The 27,464-nt window shown below is 39.9% G+C and overlaps 1 long non-coding RNA gene across 1 annotated transcript in view; it reads left to right on the plus strand.

Annotated features, from left to right (window-relative positions):
• The window catches only part of LOC126085030 (uncharacterized), a 40,335-nt gene extending 20,979 nt beyond the window's left edge, over nucleotides 1-19,356 (plus strand). The window contains exon 4 of the long non-coding RNA XR_007519157.1: nucleotides 19,227-19,356. This is a non-coding gene — a long non-coding RNA (uncharacterized LOC126085030). The remainder of the gene's footprint in view (nucleotides 1-19,226) is intronic.
• Nucleotides 19,357-27,464: the final 8,108 nt, after the last annotated feature.

Genomic DNA, 27,464 nt, shown 5'->3' on the forward strand with positions numbered 1-27,464 from the left:
GATGTTTGAATAGAGAATTTCTAAATTCCCTTGGTATTAGTTATCCAATACTGCTTTAACAAAAATACCACAAATGGCTGGCTTTAAAGAACAGGTATCTATTTTCTCACAGTTTTGGAGGCTAAAAGTCCAGATCAGGTCTCAGCATTATGGATTCCTTCCTTGTCAGAATCAAACCCACTCCATCTGTGGAAAGAGACGATGGAGAGATTCAATACCATCAGTGAGAACAAGGACAGGGGCCCACTGTGGAAGAGACCATCAATTGCTCATGTGCAACTTCAAGTTGAAGTTAAAGAAAATTTTATAAAGTCCACAAGAACCAAAGTACAACCTTGAGCATACCCCACCTGAATTTAGAGACCATCTCAAGAGTAGTTTTGATGCATTAAACACTGATGACCAAAGACCAGATGAATTATGGGATTACATCAAGGATATCATACATGAAGAAAGCAAGAAGTCATCAAAAAGACAGGAAAGTAAGAAAAGACCAAAGTGGATGTCAGAAGAGACTCTGAAAGTTACTCTTGAACATAGAGTACCTAAAATGAAAGGAAGAAATGATGAAGTAGAAGAGCTGAACAGAAGATTTCAAAATTCAAGCCAGATTCAGAAGAGGATGTGGAACCAGGGATATCATTGCTGATATCAGATGGATCTTGGCTGAAAGCAGAGATATACCAGAAAGATATTTTATTGTGTTTTATTGACTATGAAAGGGCATCCGACTGTGTAGATCATAACAAATTATGGATAACATTTTGAAGAATGAGATTTCCAGAACACTTAGCTGTGCTCATGCAGAACCTGTACATAGACCAGGACGCAGTTGTTCAAACAGAGCAAGGGGATACTGCATGGTTTAAAATCAGGAAAGTTTTGTGTCAGGGTTATATCGTCTCACCATACTTATTCAATCTGTATGCTGAGTAAGAAATCAGAAAAGCTGGACTATATGAAGAAGAACGCGGCATCAGGATTGGAGGAAGATGCAATATGCAGATGACACAACCTTGCTTGCTGAAAGTGAAGAGGACTTTAAGCACTTACTGATGAAGATCAAAGACTATAGCCTTCAACATGGATTACCTTAACATAAAGAAAACAGAAATCCTCACAACTCGACCAATAAGCAACATTATGATAAATGGAGAAAAGATTGAAGTTGTCAGGGACTTCATTTTACTTGGATCTGCAATCAACGCCCATGGAAGAGCAGTCAAAAAATCAAACAGCATATTGCATTGGGCGAATGTGCTGCAAAAGACCCCTTTAAGTGTTAAAAAGCAAAGATGTCACTTTGATGACTAAGGTGCGCCTGATCCAAGCCATGGTATTTTCAATTACCTCATATGCATGCAAAAGCTGGACAATGAATAAGAAAGAATGAAGAAGAATTGATGCATTTGAGTTTTGGTGTTGGTGAAGAATACTGAATATAGCATGGACTGCCAGAAGAACAAACAAATCTGTCTTGGAAGAAGTACAGCCAGAATGTTCCTTAGAAGAGAGGATAGTGAAACTTTGTTTCACATACTTTGGACGTGTTTTAGGAGGGACCAGTCCCTAGAGAAGGATATCATGCTTGATAAAGTAATGGGTCATCAAAAAAGAGGATAGCTCTTGACGAGATGGATTGACACAGTGGCTGCAACAATAGGCTCAAACAGCAACGATTGTGAGGATGGCATAGGATCAGACAGTGTTTCGTTTGGTTGAACATAGGGTCACTTTGAGTCAGAATCGCCTTGATGGCACCTAACAACAATAACATGGTAATCCAGGTGTTCCTTGGTTCCTTGCCTTGTAGAAGATCCTCACATGGCATCTATCTTCCCCCCATGTGCTTGCTTCTGTGTCTACACTGCTGTTTTTATAACTCAGAAGTAATTAGGTTTAGAACACACTCTACACTGACATGGCCTCACTAACATAAGAAAACCCTATTTCCAAATTGGATTACATCCACAGGTATGGGGTTAGGATTCTAACACATATCTTAGGGGGACACAATTCAATGCATAACACCCTTCTTTTGAGCCTGTGATATAAATAAAAGGTGTATGATTTCCTCTGCTATTAGTATTCTGAAAAAATTTAAGATATACTGGCTAGGTAGCATTTTCTTTACCAATATCAGCTAAATTGGAATAAAAGATCAACCAGTCAATCCCCTGCTTAGCCAGGTTTCCCCAAGAACCCTGAGTCTCCAGAGAGCAGATTCGCGATTTGTGAGGGTGAGGCCCAGGAATCTGTGCTTTAACAAGCTTTCCACAGAATTCTTACGTGCTTTAAATTTGGGAAGCATTAACTAGTAGTAGTATTTATTTTTGGAGTAGGATTCTTGCATGGTTGCCATGACATTCCTTTTCTTCTTTGTGATTAATGTGGGCAGCTAATTCAGGCCTTCTGATGCCTCTGATATAAAAAAAAAAAAAAATTTTTTTTTAGGGTAGGTGAATTCCCCTCGAAGACTGTCTTAGTCATCTAGTGCTGCTATAACAGATACACCACAAGTAGATGGCTTTAAGAAACAGAGGTTTATTCTCTCAGAGTTTAGGAGGCTAGAAGTCCAAATTCAGGATTCTAGCTCCAGAGGAAGGCTTTCTCTTTCTGTAGGCTCTGGGGGAAGGTCCTTGTCATCAGTCTTTCCCTGGTCTAGGAGTTTCTTAACTCAGTGACCCCAGGTCCAAAGAACATGCTCTGCTGCTGGCTCTTTTTGCTTGCTTGATGGTAATGAGTTTCCCATCTCTCTGCTTTCTTCTCTTTCCTTTTTTTTTTTTTTTAAGAGAAAACGTGATGCAGGCCACACCCCAGAGAATATTGCACCCCACCCTAATCCTCTTTAATGTAACCTAATCTTGCCTCATTAACCACAGGCAGAGATTAGGATTTACAACTGACAAATTGAACCCTTTGATGAGTACGGACTCCCACGTTCATGAGGATTTTTTGTGAGAAATATTGGGAAACTCAGCTCTGCTTTTATTATTTAAAAAAGTCATTCTTCACTGCTATTTCCATTCCTAAATGGCATTCCTTCATTTATCTAAAAAAACCAAAACGAAATCCGTTGCCATCGAGTCCATTCCAACTCATTGCAGCCCTTTAGGACAGATTAGAACTGCCTCATAGGGTTTTCAAGGAAAGCCTGGTGGATTTGAACTGCCGACCTCTTGGTTTGCAGCTGTAGCTCTTAACCGCTACGCTCACTGCCAGGCTCTTCCCATTTATCTAAAGGCCTACTAATTTATTATTTTAAATGTTGCAACTGTCTGCCTTAGCAAATTATCTTTAGATCCACATCTGATTAAAATGTAATTCTGCACTGTATTTTAGGCATCTTTTATAAATAAACCACCTATTATACTTATTGTTTCCATCTCCAGCCGCACCTGTCACTCACCTAGCCATCTCAGCTATTCACCTGAGTAGAGTATTCAGCTCTTTCACTTAGGGATTGCGTTCTGCTTTATCTAACAGAAATTCATGATTTAACTAAGTAGGGAAGTATTTTTCTTACACAACAAGAAGTAGGAAGTCCTACTTGGAAGTAAGTAGAGTTACTGGAAGTGGTTAGCCCAGGGCTGGTATGGCATCTCTCTGGCTTATCATTGTCTCATGTTCCTTTTTCTACTTCGCAATGCCTAACACATGGCTTTTATTTTCCTGGTAATCTCATGACTGCATTATGGTTACCCTACCTTTTGTTTCCTATCTAAGTTTTAGGTAAAAAAACAAAAACCAAACTTGTTGCTGTTTAGTTGATTGCAACTCTTGGTGACCCCATGTGTTACAGAGTAGAACTGAGCTCCATAGGGTTTTCTTTGCTGTAATTTTTATGAAAGCAGATGGCTGAGACTTTCTTCCATAGTGCTGCTGCTAGGTGTGTTTGAACCGTTAACCTTTCAGTTAGGAGCCGAGCAGAAATCATTTGTGCCACCTAGGGTACATAAGCAAAGAACAAACAAACGAAACCCAAAACAACTTCAGCAACAACAAAAACAAAAAAACAATGAAGGGGAAGAACCTGTATCAGGAAAGCAAAACTTTTCATACCCAGCAGACTTGCACTTATATCTCAAAAACAGAACTGTGTCACATGGTCACCTGTGGCTGCAAGCGAGGTGAGGAAATGAAGCTTTTTTAATTGAGCACACTGTGGCTGTAATCAAAATTGGGGTGTTTTATTAGTAGGGAATATGGTGAGAAGGGTTTGGTTTGATGGTGAGAAGGATACTGAGTAGATGACTAGCAGAGTCTGTCAGGTAGAAAAGCCAGAAGCATTTCAGTTATGAATGATTCAAACCTATTTTTAGACTTCCAAGATGTAGCAAGTGGAACATATTGTATGTGTGGCTGGCTGAGGCTTTTTTAGAAAAGGCTGCTGAAAGCTCTGAGCAGAATGTCAAGGCCTCAAATACTGATACAGAAAGCCATTGACTTTTCTTTTAAATTTCACAGATAAAATACCCCTTATTAGTTAAACCCCAAAAAACTCTTCAGATATTCTTTACATGGAACATAGGCGACCTAGAGAGAAATGTTGATTCTACTCTCAGTTTGACAGGGTAAAATTTAACACAAAAAAGCAAAGCTGTTTTATAACCATTGTATCTAGTTTGTGGATGTTTGCTGCCACCTGCAGTTTAAACTTGGTATTCACGCTTGACGTTACCTGTAGTTGGAGCATAATGACCTGGTTAGTGAAAAGGAAGAAAATTGCTGTAAAATCATTCTCTCATTGCTGCAGCTAGGCTTACCCAAAATTGTCAGGGAAGTAAATAAGCTGATTCTGAAGAACATAAAAACTGGGATGTACTCTAACTTACATTATCGTGCAGTGATATATTGGCACCAAGTCTTTTGGGTTTCCCCCACTCTCTGAAAAAGAGGCTCCTTGCCTGTTGCTGAACAGACTGACATGTTCTCAGCACCATGCAAATGGTTGTGGCAGTGTCCGGGATGCAGGAATTAGGTCGTCTACAAAAAGGATGTAGGAGGCTCAGCCGCAGGGAAGGAAGTGTAATTTGCACAATTCACACTTCTCTAAAAAAGCGATTTCGTGGTACGTGGAGTTGAATATTTTCATTACAAGAAATAGTTTTTGGACTGTTTAACAACCCTAGAGAAATTAACAAATTCATTTTCATGGTCTTTGGGTAGTTTTTGAACATAGCAAAATAGCATGGCCATGAACGTAACATATATAGTATGTTAAGTGTTTAAAACTATATAATCCCTGGATTTTCTTTATTCTGGAATGAAAGGATATGGGAACTTCCTATGTCCATTAAATGACATAGGAAGTGTTTCTGAATGGTCGTATTTCCAATTGAACATGTCATATATAATGACGTCCACCCAGGTTATGTTTAAATCATTTGAAAAATCTTTAAGATAATATTTTTAGCTTTGTGGTCATTGAAAGTGTTCTGGCCTCTAGAGTAAACCAGTCTCCTGATGCCTTTTTTCCTTTCAGTTTAACTGGTTTCCACTCCAGCACTTAGATTCAGACCCCCAGCAGCTATTACCCCCTGGCCCTGAAGCATGTGTGACCCACCTGACGGGAGTCACGCTGAAGAGAAACAGCGTTTTATTCTTTAGGAAAATGAACACAATCCATTTTCATTACCAGAGGTAGTCAGACTATCTTTTAAAAGGAAATCTGTGTAGAGAAGATGGAAACAAAATTGAGAAAGACATTTAAAATATCAGAAAAGATGAACCAGGATATCCATGGAAAGCTTGTCTGTGTGGAATAGAGAGTGACTTCTGCAAAGAAAAGCAACAGAATTACCAACTGCCTGAAAGAGTGTTTAAAATACATATTTCCTTACGCTAAGTGCTAAGTGGGACTGTTGATCCCAAGTATTTAATAGCCGTAGTTATACCGTGTTGCTATCATCTCTCTCACTCATGGAAGACTTTAGTTTACAGTTCAGTGTTGCCCTACACCTGGGGCTGACAGATTTAGCAAAAAAAACCCCAGAGATGCTCAATTAAATGCGATTTTCAGATAAACAACAAGTAAGTTTGTGTTTGATAATGCTTGCTACACCCTTGCTCCCTCGTCAGTTTCAGTGATTTCAGTATCCACATGGCCTCTCTAGCATTGAACTCCTACCTTCTAATGATCTTTCTGCTACACTAGGGTCACACTCTAAATCAGAAACTTCCCCAACACTGAATCTCAGTTTCAAATATGCACTTTCTAGTTCATGTGCTCTAGAACAAGGGTTGGCAAAATATGGCCTGCAGGTTAAATGTGGCACAATGACTGTTTGTACAGCCCATGAGCTGAGAACAGCTTTTACATTTTTAAAGAGTTGTAAAATAAAGAAGAATATGCAACAGAGACTATGTGGACTGCAAAGTCCAAAATCTTTACTCTCTAGCACTTTATAGAAAAAGGGTGCTGATCCCTGTACTAGAATCATCTCCGTTGCAACTCTGACCTCACTGAGATCTCTAATCCATAGATCTCCCTTCTTTCTCAATATCTTTCAGTCCTCTCCTAGCTTCACTCTTCTCTCTGTCCAGCTTGGGTTCCCTGCCCTTCTTCCACTATCATTTTTATTTATCCCTACCTCAATCAAGGTGAATCTAAGTCCACCTTCTTTGTACCTGCACCTCGGTGTCTGAATTTTGCTCGAGAAAAATCAGAAAACCAGGCTGACAGGGATGACACGATCATAAGCCTCATGTAGATGCCCAACATGGTCCAGCAATTCTATCAAAAACAAAAACCAAATCCGTTGCCGTCTAGTCAATTCCAACTCATGGCAACCCTACAGGACACAGTAGAACTGCCCTATAGGGTTTCCAAGGTTGTAAACATTATGGAAGCACAGTGCCACATCTTTCCCTCATGGAGCAACTGGTGGGTTTGAACCACCGACCTATGGGTTAGCAGCCCAGTCCTTACCCACTGTACCACCAGGGCTCCTTCTAGCAATTCTATCACTTTTCACTAATGAATGGACATTCCTACATTCTGAGGTCACCATTTCATTGCTTGTCCTTTCTTCAGTGCTCCTCCAGCTACTGCCCTTTCCTCTGTCATTTCAAAGCAAAACTTTTCAGTACAGCTACCTATGTTCATCACAAAATGATTCTTGATTTTTGGCAATAAATCTATTCCTCTCTGTCTTAGCTAGAATTCTGGAAAAAATAGAGATCGTGACTAGGTTTAGTGCTAATGCTTATTTGAGAAGTGCAATATCTGGGGCAGTGAGAAGATAGAAAAGGAAAGTGAGGCAGGAAGGAATGGAAGCAATGCAAGGTGCTATGTTATCGCCCTGGTCACTGCAAAGAAGTGGGCCAGCTTGGCCATGTGGGGCATTTTGGAAAGACTGAATGGAAAAATCACTCTTGGGGAATGTCCCTCATGGGGAGAAGGAAAGAGGGAAATTATCTTCTTGGCTTTCTCCCAGCTCCTTTCTCACAGTGGAGATAGTAAAAGCATTTCTGTGGAGTCCAGAGTGGCAGAAAGACCCAGAGACCCTGGGTGTGAGATTGATTTGCCAGTCTCCATGACAGAACAGTGTCAGCCTAATTGGTGACTGGGATAGAACACAATGTCAGAAGGCCCAGAAGGCAGGTAAGCCTGAAAGGATCTGTCAAGTTGCATAAGATATACCAGATACGCTCTCCCAGGTTTCCCCTTTTCAGTAAATCCACTCCTTATCCAACATATTTTTTTTCCAGCAGGAAACCTAAGATGCTTCCTTGATGATTTCTGTTCTTTCACTGGCCTCATTCAATAAATCTGCATTACCGTCAGCTGTCTCTCCAAAATATAGCCTGGGTCCATTCTCCAGCTCCCCTGACAGCACATCACCTATACTTCTGCAGTAGCTTCCTAACTTGTCTTTTGGTTTCCTTTATTTATTTATTTATTTTTAACTTTCATAATCCATGCTCCATATAACAACCAAAGTTTTCTTTCAAAAAGTAAATCAGATTACATCAAATCTGTCAATGGCTTTGATATTATTTAGAATATAATCCAAGTATGTCACCATGTACTGTGATTAAAACACTATTTATTGAGTCTTTCCTCTGTGGTAGACATGGTTCTTAAACCCTTGGGTACAAAAGCAAACAGAACAGAGAAAAATCCCTGCCTTACAGAGCTTATATCCTGGTGACAGGAAAAAATTAATCAACAATGAATTTTATAGTAGGTTCAGAAGTGATAAGGGTAATGATAAAAATAAAAAGTACAGTAGGGTTGGAAGATTTTGGAATCATGGGGAAATGAGTGGCAATTTAAAAAGGGTGGTTAGGTTTGGGCTTAATGAGAAGGTGACATTAATGAATTTTAAAGGAGGTGAGAGTTTGCTGTGCAGAAATCTGGGGGAAAGCATCCAGGCAACACAAATCTTGAAGGCAGGAATGCCTTTAAAATACCAGCAAGGAGGCCAGTGTGGCTAAAGCATGAGTGAGGTCAGTGAGTAACTGGGACCAGTTATTATTATTATTAAGTAGGCCAATATGGGGACTTTTGCTTTAAAAAAAAAATTTTTTTTTATTGTACTTTAGATGAAGATTTACAGAACAAACTAGTTTCTCATTAAACAGTCAGTACACACATTGTTCTATGACATTGGTTAACAACCCCACAACATGTCAACACTCTCCATTTTCAGCCTTGCGTTCTCTATTACCAACTTTGCACTTTCGCTTTTTCTCTGAGAAAAGTGGAAAGCCACTGCAGTGATTTGAGCAGATGAGTACCATGATGTGACTTATATTTTTAAAGGATTGTAGCAGTCAGCAAGTGTAAAAGCAGGGACACCTAGTAGGAGGCGGTTATAGGTTACGTCGTGTCCTCTCAAAAGACCTGTGAATATGACCTTATTTGGAAATGGGGTTATTGCCAATATAATTAGTTAACATGAGGTCATACTGGAGTAGGGTGGGCTGTACTCATTATTGAATGAGGCCAGTGTCCTTATACAGTGAGGAAAAGCGACATAGACACAGACAGACACTCAGGGAAGACGGCATGTGAAGACAGAGGTAGAGACTAGTTGTGCTGCCATAAGCAAGGAATTCCTGGTGCTGTTAGAAAGCAGGAGAGACAAGAAAAAATCTTCCCCAAGAGCCTCCAGAGAGAGCATGGCCCTCGGACGTTCCGAATTCAGACTTCCAGTCTACAGAATTGTGAGGGAGTACATTTCTGTTGTTTTAAGGTATCCAGTTTGTGGTACTTAGTTACCGCAGCCCTAGGAAACTAATACAGATGTTATAGCAGTAATACAGTAATACAGATGATGGTAGCAGGCAATGGTGGAGTGGTGAGATGTGTCTGATCCTGGATGATACATTCGGAAAGTAGACATAACAGCGTTTCTTGGTGGAGTGGATGAGGGGTGTGAGAGAAACAGAGGAATGAAGGATGACGCCAAGGAATTGGAAGAATGGAGTTGCCATCCACTGAGATGGACGAGGCTGGAGATGGACTAGGCTTGGGGAAGCAGAGACAGTGACAGTGAGCAAGGAGTTAAAGTTACTGAAAAATAAGGATAAATGAGCCAGAGTTTGGTAGATGACAGTTTCAGTGACAGATATCAGACTATACCAATTGCTGAGGAGTTGGTTCTGACTAACAGGGACCCCATGTGTGTCAGAGCACAGCTGTGTTCCATCGGGTTGTCGGAGGCTGATTTTTTGGGTGTTGATCCTCAGGCCTTTCTTCTGAAGCACTTCTGAGTGGACTTGAACCGCCAACTTTTTGGTTAGCAGTCAAGTGTGTTAACCATTTGCACTACCCAGGGACTCCATAGTAACAGGTAGTTGGTGATATAATCTGATGACATGAAATTTAAAGTGCGGGGGTGTCTAGGCGGAGGGAGGAAAATTGGTGTGAAAACACCAGTAAGAACCTCTGCCCACCTCCAAGTCATATGGTCTGTGGGGTGTGGGAGAAACAAGCCACTGCTTGAAAAAGGTGCAGGGAAGGCAGTATCTTCAGGTGAGAGTCAAAATTCCACTATAGCAAGAAAATGAAGAGAACTATTCAAAGAAGGGGTTGAGGTTTTGGGAAATTTTGCTGATGAGGGACTGTGAATCCCAGAGGGCTCTGTAGAAGGATTTCAGGAACTAGTGAGGGATGAGAGCGGGGAAAAAAAGACAAGATGTACAGAGCCTTGTGGGGATTGTTGTGTGCCATTGAGTCAATTCCAACTCATAGCAACCCAACAGGACAGACAGTGAGTCCTGGTGGTGCAATGGTTAAGAGCTCTATTGTTAACAAAAAGGTTGGCAGTTCAAATCCACCAGCCACTCCTTGGAAACCTAATGGGGTAGTTCTACTCTGTTTCATAGGTTCGCTGTGTGTTAGAATTGAACTCTACGGTAATAGGTATATATGGTATAGTATAGGACAAAGTAGAACTGCCCTATAGGGTTTCCAAGGAGTGGCTGGTAGATTCAAACTGCTGACCTTTTGGTTAGTAGTCATAGCTCTTAACCACTGCACCGTCAGGGTCCAGTTAAGTGCTCAGTTAAGTAACTACTGAATAAATAAAACTCAACCAGGACAACAAGAACCCAAAGATGGAAGGAGTATTTTTTTTTAAAAGACATGAAGCAGTTAACTGCCCATCTTAACTTCAGCATGTCAGTTCTGTAAAACAAAAACAAACAAACCAAACCCGAAACACTGTTGGTGTAGTGGTTAAGAGCTATGGCTGCTAACAAAAAGGTCGGCAGTTCAAATCCACCAGGCATTCCTTGGAAACCGTATGGGGCAGTTCTACTTTGCCCTATAGGGTCGCTATGAGCCAGTTCTGTAAAGTGAATATTAAAACCTGCCACCTTGGGGAGGAAGGGGCAGCAAACCAGAAAAGAAGACGGTTTATCATTATGCTAGCTTACTGGTTCCTCTGGTCCTTGGCTGGAAAAGCCATCCTCCAGAGCACCACAGAGCAAAAAGTGGAGACCTCAGCCCCTGAGGGTAACCTCAATTGCCCGTGGCCTCCCTGTCTTGTTTCCCTTTATTGACTTAAGAATGTCTTGGTGATGGCTGCAAAGAATTACAGATGTGAAACTTGTTTGGACTGTGAAAGTAATAGTGAAGTAGTTTTTGGTTCTGATCAAAACAAATAGAAGCTAAAAGGAAGAAGAAAATTTTCTACTTAGCTTAAATGTACTCCTCAGCTGAGGGCTCTCGCTCATGGAAAAAATGCAACAGAATTAAAAACAAAACCAAAATAAAACAAGTTATACAAATCATTCCCTACTCCCCTCTCATTAATTCTCCAACATTAAAAAGTAAGGATATATGAATATAACGGAATATTACAGATCACTTAAAATTTATAAATATGTAGATTTTATATAAACACGGAATAAGACATGATGTGCTGTGTGAAAATAGTAGAAGATACATTCATATATACACTGTAATTTCTAATGTGAAAATATGTATTCATATGAATAAGAGTTAAAGCAACATGCAAAATGAAAATAGTTATGTTGGAGTGGCAGATTCAGGAATCTTTTTTTTTTTTTTTAGTGTTCTTTTATAGCATTATATTTTTAAACTGAAAAATTTAAATTCCTTTAAGAGCCCATATGTAGAGGGGCAGTGTTATGAACACTGTTCTTTCTTATGGAAACATTCCCTCACGGATACTAAGGGACAACTGTAATGCCTGAAATTGAGTGACCTAGGAAACTAACAACCATCTGGCAGTTTGCCGTACTGTCATGGCTTGTGTGTTAACTGTGATGCTTGAAGCTATGTAACTGGTATTTCAAATACCAGCAGAATCACCCATGGTGGACAGTTTCCAGTGAAGTTTCCAGGCTAAGACAGACTAGGAAGAAGGACCTGGAAGTCTCCTTCTGAAAAAACTGGCCAGTGAACACCTTATGAATAGCAGTGGAACATTGACTGCTATAGTGCCGGATGATGAGCCCCTCAAGTTGGAAGGCACTCAAAATATGACTGGGGAAGAGCTGCCTCCTCAAAGTAAAGTCGACCTTAATGATGTGGATGGAATAAAACTTTCTGGACCTTCATTTGCTGATGTGGCACAACTCAAAATGAGAAGAAACAGCTGCAAATACCCATTAATAATCGAAACATGGAATGTACGAAGTATGAATCTAGAAAAATTAGAATTCATTAAAAAATGAAATGAACCACATAAAGACTGATATCCTAGGCATTAGTGAGCTGAAATGGGCTGGTATTGGCCATTGTGAATCAGACAATCATTTAGTCTACTATGCTGGGAATGACAAATTGAAGAGAAATGGCATCACATTCATCATCAAAAAGAACATTTTAAGATCTATCCTGAAGTATAATGCTGTCAGTAATAGGATAATATCCATATGCCTACAAGGAAGACCAGTAATATGACTATTATTCAAATTTATGTACCAACCACTAATGCCAAAGATGGAGAAATTGAAGATTTATACCAACTTCTACAGTCTGAAATTGATCAAACATGCAATCAGGATACATTGATAATTACCAGTGGTTGCAGTGTGAAGGTTGGAAACAAAGAAGCACTGGTTGTTGGAAAATTTACAGCCTTGGTGATAGAAATGATGCTGGAGATTGCATGATAGAATTTTGAAAAACCAACAACTTCTTCATTGCAAATATCTTTTTTCGGCAATATAAACAGTGGCTATACATGCGGACCTCACCAGATGGAATACACAGCAATCAAATCGACTACATCTGTGGAAGGAGAAGATGGAAAAGCTCAATATCATCAGAATGAGGCCAAGGGCTAACTGCGGAACAGACCATCAATTAATTGCTCCTAAAAAAAAAAAAATTTTTTTTCTTTTTATGCAAGTTCAACTTGAAGCTGAAGAAAATTAGAACAAGTCCACAAGAGACAAAATATGACCTCAAGGATACCAAAACCCAAACCCACTGTAGTCGAGTCGATTCTGACTCATAGCGACCCTATGGGACAGAGTAGAACTGCTCCATAGAGTTTCCAAGGAGTGCCTGGCGGATCCGAACTGTCGACCTTTGGTTAGCAGCTGTAGCACTTAACCACTACACCACCAGGGTTTCCACCTTTAGTATGTCCCACCTGAATTTAGAGACCGTCTCCAGAATAGATTTGATGTATTAAATACTAACGACCAAAGACCAGATGAGTTTTGGGATGACATCAAGGATACTATGAATGAAGAAAGCAAAATGTCATTAAAAAGACAGGAAAGAGAAAAAAGACAAAAACTTGTGTCAGAAGAGACTCTGAAACTTGTTCTTGAATCTAGAGTAGCTAAAGGGAAAGGAAGAAATGATGAAGTAAAAGAACTGAACAGAAGATTTCAAAGGGCAGTTTGAGAAAACAAAGTAAATTGTTTTAATGAAATGTGCAAAGACCTGGAGTTAGAAAACCAAAAGGGAAGAATACACTCAGCATTTCTCAAGCTGAAAGAAATGAAGAAAAAATTCAAGCCTCAAGTTTCAATACTGAAGGATTCTATGGGGAAAATATTGAACGATGCAGAAAGTATCAAAAGAAGATGGAAGGAATACAGAGTCACTGTACCATAAAGAATTGGTCAATGTTCAACCATTTCAGGAGGTAGCATACGATCAAGAACAAATGGTACTGAAGGAAGAAGCCCAAGGTGCACTGAAGGCAAAAAACAAGGCTCCAGGAATTGATGGAATACCAGTTGAGATGTTTCCATAAATGGATGCAGAGCTGGAGGTGCTCACTTGTCTATGTTAAGAAATTTGGAAGACAGCTACCTGGCCAACTGACTGGAAGAAATCCGTATTTGGGCCCATTCAATAGAATGTGGAAATTATCGAACAATACCATTAATACCACACACAAGTGGAATTTTGCTGAAGGTAATGCAAAAGCGGTTGCAGCAGTACCTCAGCAGGGAACTGCCAAAAGTTCTACCTGGATTCCGAAGAGGCGATCGAGCAAGGGATATCATTGCTAATGTCAAATGGATCATGGCTGAAAGCAGAGAATATTAGAAGGATGTTTACCTGTGTTTTATTGACTATGCAAATGCATTTGACTATGAATCATGACAAAGTATGGATAACATTGTGAAGAATGGGAATTCCAGAATACTTTATTGTGGTTATGAGGAACATGTATGTAGACAAAGAGGCAGTAGTTTGACCAAAACAAGGGGATACTTCATGGTTTAAAGTCAAGAAAGGTGTATGCCAAGGTTGTATCCTTTTACCATACTTATTCAATCCGTATGCTGAGTAAATAACCTGAGAAGCTGGACTATATGAAGAAGAAGGGGGCATCAGGATTGGAGGAAGACTCATTATCAGTGTACAATCTGTAGGTGACACAACATTGCTTGCTGAAAGTGAAGAGGACTTGAAGCACTTACTCATGAAGATCAAAGACTACAGCCTCAGTGTCGATTACACCTCAACATAAAGAAAATAAAAATCCTCACAACTGGACCAATAAGGAACATCATGATCAACGGAGAAAAGATTGAAGTTGTGAAGGATTTCATTTTACTTGGATCTATAATCGATGTCCATGGGAGCAATGGTCAGGAAATGAAACGACATGTTACACTGGGAAAATCTGCTGCAAAAGATCTCTTTAAAGTGTTGAAAAGTGAAGATGTCACTTTGAGGACTAAGGCGCACCTGATCCAAGCCATGGTATTTAGTTTTATAGGCACAGGAAAACTGGACAATGAATAAGGTAGACCAAAGAAGAATTGACGCCTTTGAATTACGGCTTTGGTCAAGAATATTGGCTATACTGTACACTGCTAGAAGAACAAACAAATCTGTCTTGGAAGAAGTACAGCCAGAATGTTTCTTAGAAGCAAGGATGGCAAGATTTCGTCTCACATACTTTGAACATATTATCGGCAGAGCCAGTCCCTGGAGGAGGACATCATGCTTGGTAAAGTAGAAGATCAGCTAAGAAGAGGAAGACCTCAACTAATTGAAATTGACACAGTGGCTGCAACAGTGGGCTCAAACATAGCAAATATTGTGAGGATGGCGCAGGACCGGGCAGCGTTTCGTTCTGTTATAGTTAGGTTACCTGTGAGAACCAACTTGACGGCAACTAACAACTAACAACAACAGGAAGTTAACAGAACCAATGACAGCAGTTAATCTGAAGTGACACACTTATTTATTAATTTTTCAGCAGCACTAACATTCTAGTGCAGACTTCTATGACATTGCTATTGGTTGAGGGATTATTTGGTATTAAAGTGTAAATTAACCCATCAGCTCTATCACTTACACCTGACTTCATGCTAAATCGATTAGAAGGCTAAGTGGAGTGAGAATGAGAGACATGCAAAGTAATTTCTCAACAAAGCATGAAGATATGAACTGTAAATGAAAGAGAAACCTGCCATACTCTGCTTTGCCAAGGAAAGTGATGTGGTACTTAACAGAATTTGGCTCTATTTATAATCCTTTCTAAGTAGATTATTTGTCACTGTTTAATGCAGCTCTTTTCTAAAATAGTGAATTAATTGACCCTTTACCTAGGCATGCTACTGGTCTTTGTGTGGGGGGATGAGCATCTCTATGGAAGCACCAGAGGACAGGCCTCCCTGTGCTGGACCTTCGAGCCTCAGTGGCCAGAAGGAAATGGGAAAAGGCCTCCTAAGGGCATGTCTTGCATAAAGAAGGCTTCTAGAATTCTGGCATCACTGGCCTAACGAGAGCAAGCTCCCTTTTTCAACCTCTGCTGTTTAGGTTGGCAAATTGATTACCTCTCACACTATTCTCAGTTTGTACTGATGTATTGGCCATGGAATCTTCGGAGAGAGGAGCATTAGGAAATAAATATGGGCAAAGCTATTTTTTTTTAACTCTAGGGAAATATATTCAGAAGCTTTTGTTTCTTCCCTACTTTATTTTTAATTTGCCATATCTAAGTCACCCATTTGCTGATTTGAGGCTACATTACCGTGTTAATACGCAGGTTTAGATAAATATTCAGACAGAAATGTTTTTATAAACTACACCCCCAAATACTACTTTTTACATCCCAAAAATATACTATCAATTGCTATTTATGGAACCTGATATTACTGGTTAAAAGTAAAATCTCCCTTGAAAATTCCCATTTTATTTCTTTTTTAAATTTAAAAATCTTCTTGGTTATTCCTAGTCATAGTGAATCAATGTTTATTGTCTTAAAGATGACAGCCAAATACATTTTTCAATACAAAGCATTTTTATTTTTCCCTTTCATTTGCTTTAATTATCTGGCCTATAACAAATTTCAGCAGGGCACTAGGTTTTTTGGGACTATTACTCCAATTCTTAGCCACTGCACTGAAGAAATCTCATATATGTTAACTGTGCAAAGACCTTTACAATATCAGAGTTCATCTTATAGGTTCAACAACTTTTATCAACCAACAGTATTTCATGGAATTTTTAGAATTAAGTTTTCCTGTTGAAACTTATGACGGTATCTCAAATTTTTAAATCAAGGCAATAATTATTATAACTAGTCCATTGGCTTTAATTTGATGTCAGTAATTATGCTAATAATAATTGAGAAATCCACATTTATTTATGTAATTTTACCTGGGGGCGTAAAAGCCTTCTCATCCTTTATTAAAAAGATGATGGTTTTATATGCTATTAAAATGAGTCATGCTGAAATCATTGCTTACAAGGGGTTCATCTAAATGATAGTGGGTATAAAAAGTAAATCCCACCCTGGTAGTAGAGATCTTTTTTTTTTTCATCTGGCAAATGTTATAGTACTTGAAAAGACAGTTAAGTCATGAACAAACTAATAATACAATTAGAAGATCAAATAAAGCATGCCCTTGGTGGTTTATTTATTTTACATCTTTAAAGTAGTTTTGGTAACAATTATTAATGTGTATACTCAGAATAGATACAACCTCAGAACCTTAGAGTATAGCGGCTGCTTCTAGCATTCTTGGGGTTACATATCTGATGAATGATATGTAACCCCAAGAATGATGAACTCTTTGCCCCAAGAAAATGCACGTGTGCTTACTAATCATTCCTTATAAATATGGTTGTGCCTTAATATTCAGGCATTTTAACTCATATCCAGACCATAGCTTCTGTTAATAGATTTCTTTAGGATAAGCTCTCAGAAAATTTGTATACAAGCCTGGACTCAGTGACCTGGCTTTATTAATTAACCAATCAACAATTGTATGGGTAACAATTATTGTGTGACCATCTTTAAGCAAGTCTAATAATATGAAATTTTTTTTTGTTCAAATTTATGCTCTTACATTCATTGAAGAGTTAGTTATAAACCTAGATGAACACACCAATTGCTTAACGTTGTTAGGGATTTTGCATTTTCTGGAATATGATGTACCCACAATTGGCTAAATACTTTTGAATTTCCAGAAGAGCTTGTCTAATTCCATTCTGTTGTGCATAGGACTGCCATGACAGGCTGACTAGATGGGCAGCCAACAATTCCACAATGAATCATAGGTCAACTTCTGTGAGGGGGAGCTTTCAGAGTGTTGCCTCAGGGAATTGGTATGGAGGAACTAGCAAGCCATCAAGTGGGATACTTTTCCCAGTAGCAGTCCCATCCAGGGGGAGTTTGACAGTGGAAGTTAGGATGCAAATGTGAAGAAAGAACTTCTGAGTAGTGTGGTCGAGGTCCCAACAGGAAATAGATGGCACATTCAAATTAGGATAATGGTGGAAGAGGTTCACTTACAAAAGGGATAATCGCTAAACATGGATCAGTGTAGGGACACTGCTGATAGTGCAGGAACCTGGAGCTACAAACAGTAGGATTGTCATTACCCTGAAGTCTGAAGAGCCAGTAGAAAGGAGAGGTTATCAGAAGCTAGAAGGGGAAAGAATGGCAGAGAGCAGGTCACCTTCTGTAAAGGACACAGCCACCTTCGGTGGCCTCACAGGGAAGGGTCAGGGGAATAAGTACCTCTACTCTCCTCTCACCCTCTAGTCTCTTGCTGGGCTCTCTTTTGGCAGGAACCCAACTAGATTCCATACAGGTCAGCCTCCTGGGGCAGAAAGTGGTGTAGGAAAGGGTGGAGGGTGGATCTTCAGGCAAAAGGAAGATATCCAGCACATGGGGAAGGTCCTTTCAGACAATCCTCAACTCTGGATGGCATATTTAAGGGTGGCATTCATAGATATTTTGCAGAAACAGTTCCCGTCATTAATAGAGGGTTTTCACTTTGGAAGAGCATTCTGCTTCCTGAAGATTCCAAATTTTGTGGATTTGTGGCATAACAATTAGTAACAGAAATGGGGAATTAGAAATACAATCGCTAAAAATCAGTGCACTATATAGCTAGAGAAAAAAATGTAATGAATATATTGAATTCAAAACAAAGATGTGATGGTCAAATGTAAAAAGGTGTGATCAGTGTAGGACAAAATAATGGAGCAGTGGCTAATGTATAATTTGCACTACAAAGGAGGAGATGGGTCAGTGACCCTGGTTTGGACAAGAACTGGACAAGGACAGTGTCAGTGGACATGGAGAGAAGCAGGCAGATTTTTAAAAGATTCGGAAAGTAGAATCAACAGCATAGTGGTTGGTTGGTTGGTTGATTGGACGCAAGGGGTGAGTTGTGTATCTCCAATTACAGGACCTAAAGGATTAAATATGGCTGCATGTAATTTAATTCAGAGTTGTCCCTCTTATGCTGTTTAACCTGTGTCTTGTCCATTCATAAGAGCTTTAGGATGCAACAAGACAGCAAGGTGCACAGGAATAAGCACGGAAGATGTTAATTCTGGGGCTGTGTTTCCCTATCTGCTCTATGAGGGGGCTGAATTAGAAACCTCAAAGACTGATTCTAGGGGCTGACCCTTCCTGAACTCATGGAAGCCAGTCAGAGGCACTGGACTCACCTCAGTTTTTTTCCAGGTGGCCTGTGTTACTGAGTGCATTAACTCTTTCATGACTCCCAAGTACAGTGCACATTTGGAAAAACTTTTGCACTACTCCAGCCCCAGGAGTAATACAAAGGTAGTAGTTGAAGACTGCTAATGCCTGTAAAATTCTACTAGATAGGTGTCTTCGGAATTTGCCCAACAGGTCACATGACAAGGTTATCTAATGTGTTCACATGGGGTATTCAACCATATTCAATTTCCCTTTAATTTCTCCTTTCTCAGTAGAAGATGCATTAAGTATAGTGAATGATATAAATTCAACATAAAATGTACTAAGTTCTAATATTTCATTTTTCTCTGTCCTCAGGAATCTCGGTGGGGACCCCGGGCTGAACAGAGACACCTAAACACAAATGGCAGTGGTTGCTGTTGAGAAAATTCTGCTTGTGCCAACCCTGTGGGCTCCCCCATCAAAACCAGCCAGGAAGCAAAGATGGTCAGGCTTTTTCACTGTGCTGGAATGCATGTTACCTTTTTCTAAAGGTGTCTCTTAATTTGTCTTTATGTACATTTTAGTTTAATGTCACCTGTGGGTGGGAATGGGGAGGGTAGAATGTGGTTCACCTGGTACTCATCCTGAGGTCCCATCATGCTCCAATATTGTTAGTTGCTGTCCGGTCGATTCCAACTCATGGTGACCCCATGTGTGCAGGGTAGAACTGCTCCATGGGGTTTTCAGGGCTGTGACCTTTCGATCACCAGGCATGTCTCCTGAGATGCCTCTGGGTGGGTTCAAACTGCCAACCTTTTGGCTAGTAGTTGAGCGCTTGTTTGTCCACCCAGGGACTTCTATGATGCTCCAGTAATGGCTCAAATTGTAGAAAGTGCATTTTATTTTAGGCCACGAGAGGGAATCAGAGGGATTCAGACTTTAGAGCCAGCGCGGCTCATCTAAGCTTCTCAATGTTGTCTGTATTAGAGAAATTCCCAGGGGTTCTCAAAACATGAGGCTGGTTGTCAGAATCATTTCAGGAACTTAAAAAATATGTAGGTTTTGGGGCCCTTCCTTAGATCCACAAAAATCAGAATCTTTAGGGGTGAGGCCTGGGAATCTCTATTTTAAGGCTTGGGGGAATCCCTGCCTTTGCCAAAATATGCTGGGCTATATAAACTTAAAACCAGGAATAAGGGCAGGAACGCACTGAGTGTTCTGCAGAATACACAGCAGGGTGTAAGATCAGAGGCTCCCAGGAATTTAAACATAAACTGAAAGAGGTGAAACACCTGGAGATTGTCAATATTTGGATATGAGTCATGTATTTTTCCAATTAAACAATTTCAATGGCTAAATAGAATCCACATGATTTACTTAGAGCTGAGAAAAATCTGAACACTACCATCAGAGGAAGACTTCTCGCTCCAGAAATGAAATTTTAGGAAGCCTCCAAATTAAGTAACTATATATTGCTTCTGCAATAAGCATCTCATGAAAAACAGACGGATTTCTGTGGATCTTATAACCAAGGAATAGAAATAAATGCCCTAAATCCGATTACCGTCAGACACAGATGTTTCCATTGTATCAAACACTTTCTGGCAAACTGACCTAAAGACACAAGCTGCTTAAAGAATTACAGGAAGAAAAGAGGGCACAGGGCTCCTCATAGGAGAGGATTTCAATCCTTTCACATTAAAACTGCTTCAAATAAAATGAAGGTAATCTTAATCTTACTGATTTATAGGAAATCCAAATGATACGAAATGAATTAGCAATCTAGTTTAAGAAACACTGGACTGCTTGCCCCATGGAGGAGCCAGAGTCTGCTGGCTCTGTGGGAATTCACAAATGGGTTTGTTTATATTAATACCAATAGCCAGAATCCTTATTTTTGTAACAGGTCTTTGAAAACCCTGACTTGAATTCCAGACGAAAGCCCAGAATGCTGTCCTGCCCCTACACTATGAGGGTAGTGTGTTTGTATTTGCTGATGCCCAGGCATTTCCTAAACCAAAGGTGAAAGGGAACACCCTCTGACTTACTTACTTCATGTGAAGACAAAGATTCTGAACGCTGGCCAGACTTGAAATGTTTCTTCTAAAAGACTGTTCTGGATTAATTAACTAAAACATAGTTTGGGGAAAAAAAAAAGTTTCAGTGCCCAACAGATCAAACAACCCCTCGCCCTCCCCCCGCCAAAAAAACCCAAACCCATTGCCATGGAGTCGATTCTGACTCATAGTGACCCTATAGAACAGAGTAGAACTGCCCCATAGAGTTTCCAAGGAGTGCCTGGCGGATTTCAGCTGCTGCCTTTTTGTTTAGCAGCCCTAACACTTAACCACTACACCACTAGGGTTTCCACCCAAGCAACAGACCCTGATAAATGTGGAAAGAGGATTCCACTCTTAAAGCTTTTGCCTGTGGAATCAGGACAGACTGGTAGCAGTCTTTGAAGTCTTCATTATTCTTTCTTCAAAGGTTTAATTACTGCGTATGGAGCGCGCTCAAACACCTTTTTTTTTTTAAATTGTGATGAAATCTAACAAAATAGTTGCCGTTTTAATCACTTTTATGTGTACAATTGAGGGACTTTAATTACAGTCACCGTATTGTACAACTATCACCACTATCCATTTCCAATTTTTTTTATCGCCCTTAATAGAAACTCAGGGAGCCCTGATGGCGCAAGTTAAGTGCTAGGCTGCTAACTGAAAGGTTAGCGGTTGGAACCCACCCAGCCACACTGCATGAGAAAGATCTGGCGGTCTCCTTCTGTAAAGATTATAGCCAAGGGAACCCAACAGGGCAGTTCTACTCTGTCATATGGGGACACTGAGTCTAAAATCTATTTGAAATGGCATTTGGAAGGGAGGTTATGTGAGAAAGAACGACATAGTAGTTTACACATGACTCTTCAAGTAAAGCATGCAAGTGAGCAGAATTCCATTTCTAGCTAACTTGATTATATTTTCTTCTATATAACCAAGTTTCACTTTGAGAATAAAGTTAAAAAAAAGTTTTTTCCCCATAAACACATTTCTTTATTTATTTTTTGTTTCTTGGCATTTCTGAAATAACAAATGCCAAGTTCCTGAAGGTTTCAATGATATTGAGTATCAGAATGTATATCATTTCTCTCATAACACAGAATAAACCTACAGGAAGCCTCTGTTAGCTAGTCCCTAATAACTGCAGAGTCAGCTTCAGTCTCTTGCCTGCCCCTTTCTGTAAGTGTTTTTCTCCTATCAACCTATGGTAGAAAATGCAATAAATTTGCAATGAGGTAGTTGGCTGCAAACCCTATTAACCTCTGCTGGGCTGGCTTGAAGAAACCCTGGTGGCGTAGTGGCTAAGTGCTACAGCTGCTAACCATAGGGTCGGCAGTTCGGATCCACCAGGTGCTCCTTGGAAACTCTATGGGGCAGTTCTACTCTGTCCTATAGGGTCGCTCTGAGTTGGAATCAACTTGACAGCACTGGGTTTTTTGGGGGGCTTTTTTTTTTTTTTTGGCTACGGGCCAGAGCTCTCGTTTGGGGTTCTGATACCGCTCCAACCCTACGAGATCATTAAAACACCTGCCCAGATTTGGCTCAATAACTCTTGCACTCCAAACGTACATTTTTGAAGAGAAAATAATTAATGCTAATCGTAAATGCCATTTTTCATTCATTTGCAAATTTCTTCTTTCTTACTTAATCGATCTCGATTCCCTCATGCTTAGCTACTCCCTACTGCCCTTACTCTGCCTATCAGACCTATAAGAAACATTTCTAATGGATTACAGCTCCATTTTCATTTGAATAGGGATGTAGCACTATATTCCTTTGTAACACAGTGCTCTAAGTAGTCACTACCAGTTGTTGAATGTTGGCACTTACGGTGAAATCTATTCACTACCCTGCTTTTAAGTTATGCCTTTCACAAACATTAGATTTCAATTAACTTTTCCCTTGGTGGTAAGAAGCTTAGAGGATGGGTTGAACTGGGACCCAGATGTTCACATAATGCTCCCTTCATTTTAATCAACATTTACAGTTGAAAATATCAGGGGACAAAGAGCCAAATCAGGCAATAAAGACAGAATTTGGTCATAAATATTACTGGTCTAAGACTTCTTGCTGAGTTGAAGAACTGGGTCATAGTAAATCTCTTTCATTTTATTTGTGTATACTTAATTGGGGATATTTTTGTATGAGTAATAAGTGGTAATCTCATGAGAGATTTGAGAATTAGTAAATTCTCCGGAGAAAGTACGTGTTCAGAGGAGCAAGTCTGGCAAAAAGTTTGGCACTTAAGAAAATGCTAGTAATTGTTGCTGCCAACTACATTCTACAGCACTGTTCCTACATAGGCTTTTTCGTGTGAGTTTGTAGTTTCTTCTGGATCGTGTTATTAATTTATCCTGAATTACCTTAATTAATTAAAAAAATGTTAGAAAGATCATTTATATTTCCACATCTGATAGTGTGGTTGTTAGCTGTCATGGAGCCAGACCCATAGCTTATGGCAAACCCATAAACAACAGAAGGGCAGATTTTCAGAAGTAGATTAACAGGGAGATTGCCAGGCCTTTCTTGCTAGTTCCACCTTAGTTTGGAAGCTCCACTGAAACCTGTTCAGTATCATAGCAACACACAAGTCTCTACTGACAGATGGGTGGTAACTGCGTACTAAGTACATCGGCTGGGAATTGAGCCCACGTCTCCCGCATGGAAGGTGAGAATTCTACCACTGACCCACCAGTGCCCCCATGGTAGTGTGGTGTAATAGGTGAGTTATCAAGAATTACTTTCCTATTCGAAACACTAAAATCTTAGGTAAATAGTTTTTTTTTTAATTTTAACTAAGAGTTTTTAAACATAAACTTTTAATTTTAGAATAGTTTTAAATTTACCGAAAAATTGTGAAGATAGCATAGAGTTCCCACAGTCCCACATCCAGTTTCCCCTACTATTATCATCTTACATTAAGATGGTGCATGTCACAATTGAGAGGAAGAAGATCCTACCACCACCAAAGAAGCACAGCCAGGAGCGGAGAGCTCGTCATTTGGACCCAGAATCCCTGTGCTGAGAAGCTCCTGGAAGCAGGAGACTGAGAGAGACAGCAAGCTGTAACCCAGAAGTTGGTGAGAAGCAGTGGCAGGAGAGACCCAGCAGCAGAGACCCTGCAGGAGACAGTGCAGTGGGCTTCCTGGCCCATGGAGAGAGAAAGCTGAGTGCCTTTGGGGAGAGGCCTAGGGCCAGGAAGAGACGTGCTTGACAGCACAGTTGGGAAGAGGCTGTCCTGATGGAAGAACTGTATCCTGAGTGTTCCTGAGCCTGAATTGTAACTGTTACTTCCCTAACAAACCCCATAATCATGAGTATGGTCTGTGAGTTTTGTGTGGCCATTGCAATGAATTATCAAACCCAGCAGAGAAGTAGAGAGTGCTGTGCCAGGGACGGTTGGTATCAGCATTAGTAAAGATGGCAGAGAGAGGAGGCTTGTCTGGCCTCCACCTCATGGGAGTCAGCCTTGTGCTGCTGATCTTGGTTCTTCTTCCCCCTTATTGGGTTGAAGGAGGTGAGACATTGCCTCCATGCCATTTTTAAAGCAACTAACAACAACAACAAAGATGTATATAACACAGTTGTCAATTCAATGTTTTTCATGTGTATCATTTAGTGATATCAATTATATTAATCATGTGCAACCATCACCAATAATTGTTGCCAAATTTTTCATCATCATAAGCAGAAGCTCACTGCTTCCTAAACAATGACTCCCTCTTTCCCTCTCCCTCCTGCCCCTGATAACCACTAATAAAACTTCAGTCTCTATACCTCTGCTAAATCTAGATATTCCATATAAATGGGATCATACAATATTTGTCTTTTTTGTGATTGTCTTATTTCACTCAGCAAGTTTCCAAGATTCATCCATGTAGCATGTATCAGGACTTCATTTCTTTTTATGACAGTAATATTCCATTGTCTGTATATACCACATTTTGTTTATCCATTCATCAGTTGATGGACTTTTAGGTTGTTTCCACCTTTGGTTATCGTGGATAGTGCTTCAATGAACATTGGTGTACATGTCTGTTTGGTTGCTGCTTTCAAGTCTCTTAGTTTTATACTCAGGAGTGAAATTGCTGGGTCATGTGGTAGTTTTATGTTTAACCTTTTGAGGAACCATCAAACTGTTTTGCACAGCAGCCGTACCATATAATATTTCCACCAGTAATAGATAAAGGTTCCGATTTCTTCATGTCCTCACCAACACTTGTTTTTTGCTTAGGTAAATAGTTTTCAAAGTTTTTCTTTCTTTCTTTCTTTTAATGCTCAGGTAATTTAGCATGGAAGTAAGGAAATTAAATCTTCCAAACAGAAGTGAAAGCCAGAACTCTGGAAGGATGTTGTTGTTGTGTGCCACTGAGTCAATTCTAACTCACAGGGACACTATAGGACAGAGCAGAACTGCCCGATAGGGTTTCCTAAGCTGTAATCTTTACAGGAGCAAATCACCAGGTCTTTTCTGACATGGAGCCACTGGTAGGTTTGAACCACTGGCCTTTCAATTGGCAGCTGAGTGCTTAACCATTATACCACCAGTGACCCTTCTCTGGAAGGTAAGCAGATTTAAACTGATCTTCACTGTGAGTGTGTCTGTGAAACCTTGGAGATCTTGAGATTCTGCAGATCAATGCATAGAGTATGGGGACAGGAGATGAAGCCTAGGGCCTGCTCCAAGTAAAAATTAATCTGAAACATTCATATAAAACTGAGATCCCCAAAGAGTTACACTTCTCAGACTCAGGGCAAAGAAGAACTAAAACCCCATATACAGAAGGAACAGCAAGGACACTGGTCCATCTGGACCTTGGCACTGATGTAATGCTCCCGGTTGGTGGTCCCATAGATGACTGGCAGAAATGAATACAAATCTTCTCTGGGAAGACTCAGGCTCCAAGCAAATAGACGTGGAGAGAGTTGCCACTAAATATACTGACACATTCCTTGGGGAGAAGGAAATTCTCAAGTATGTACCTTGGGGAGAAGAAAAATTATCCCAGTTGGAAGATCAAAGAATCAAGAAGAAGTGGGGAGCAAAAATATTGATAAAAATATGTGGATAAATACAAAGACACGTTGACTATATATAAAAAAACCAATAATAATACCCCTGAAGTCTTCTTGGAAACCCTGGTGGCATAGTGGTTAAGTGCTACAGCTGCTAACCAAAGGGTCGGCAGTTCGAATCTGCCAGGCGCTCTTTGGAAACTCTATGGGGCAGTTCTACTCTGGCGTATAGGGTCACTATGAATCGACTCGACGGCACTGGTTTGGGAAGTTTTCTTAAAACCAAACAGTAGTTTAGCTTAAGTAATAAAGAATGTCTGTCTTGAGCATTGTGCTCTTTCAAGATCTATCCATATGGGAACAAATTGACAACATCAACTCGAAAGATTAAATAGAAAACTTTGGGGGCAGTAAGTTTATGCTAAAGAACGGGAAAGGAATGACTCAGAAAAGAGTGAGAAAGGTTGTATAACTGGAAGAATGTAATCAATGTCACTGAATTGTACATGTAGAAATGGTTGAATTGGTGTCTGTTTTGCTGTGTATATTCTCAACAACAAAACAAATAAAATTTTAAAAAGAAAGAAAAAACCAATAATGATAATGTTTTATTTGTGGGGGAAAAACAACATAGAACTAAAATATTAGAAACTAGTATATGAGGTAGGAAAAAGTAAGGAGTTAAAAGATTTCTAAGGCTCTTACACTATTCAGAGGGGGAGAAGATATTCATTAAGTTTAAGTATTTATGTTAAAATAGCTTGGGTTGCCATTGTTGTTGTTCTTAGTTGCGATTGAGTTGACACCTACTCATGGTGACCCCATGTATGCAGAGTAGAACTGTCCCATAGGGTTTTCAAGGCTGTGACCTTTTAGAAGCAGATTGCTAGGCCTGTCTTCTGAGGCACCTCTGGGTGAGTTCAATCCACCAAACTTTCAGGTAGTAGTCGAATACTTAGCCCATTTGTGCCACCCAGGGACTTCATTAAAAGGTGAGAAATAGTATGACTTCCAAGTAAATACAGGGGGAAATGAAATGGGAAAAACAAGTCTTAATTAATCTAAAAGAAGGCAAGAAGGTTTTTTTTTTTTTAAAGGCAAAACAGAAAGTAACACAAAAAACACGTGATAGAGTGCTAGAAGTAAATCCAACATATAAATAATTACAATAATCATCAGGCACTCTTTGGAAACCCTGTGGGGCAATTCTACTTTGTCCTGTAGGGTCACTGTGATTCAGAATTGACTCGATGGCAACAGGTTTTGGGTTTTTATATGTCATAAAAGTTAAATTCATCTGGATGATACGTTGCTATTAGGTGCCATTCAGCCAGTTCTGACTCATAATGACCCTATGTACAGCACAACATAACACTGCTTGGCTCTATGCCATCCTCACAATCCTTGCTATGCTTGAGCCATTGTTGCAGCCACTGTGTCAGTCCATCTCGTTGAGGGTCTTCCTCTTTTTTGCTGACCCTCTACTTTACTAAGCATGATGCCCATTTCCAGGGACTGGTCCCTCCTGATAACATGTTCA

This window comes from Elephas maximus, chromosome 1 (assembly GCF_024166365.1).
Source record: "Elephas maximus indicus isolate mEleMax1 chromosome 1, mEleMax1 primary haplotype, whole genome shotgun sequence".
Classification (NCBI taxonomy): Eukaryota; Metazoa; Chordata; class Mammalia; order Proboscidea; family Elephantidae; genus Elephas; species Elephas maximus.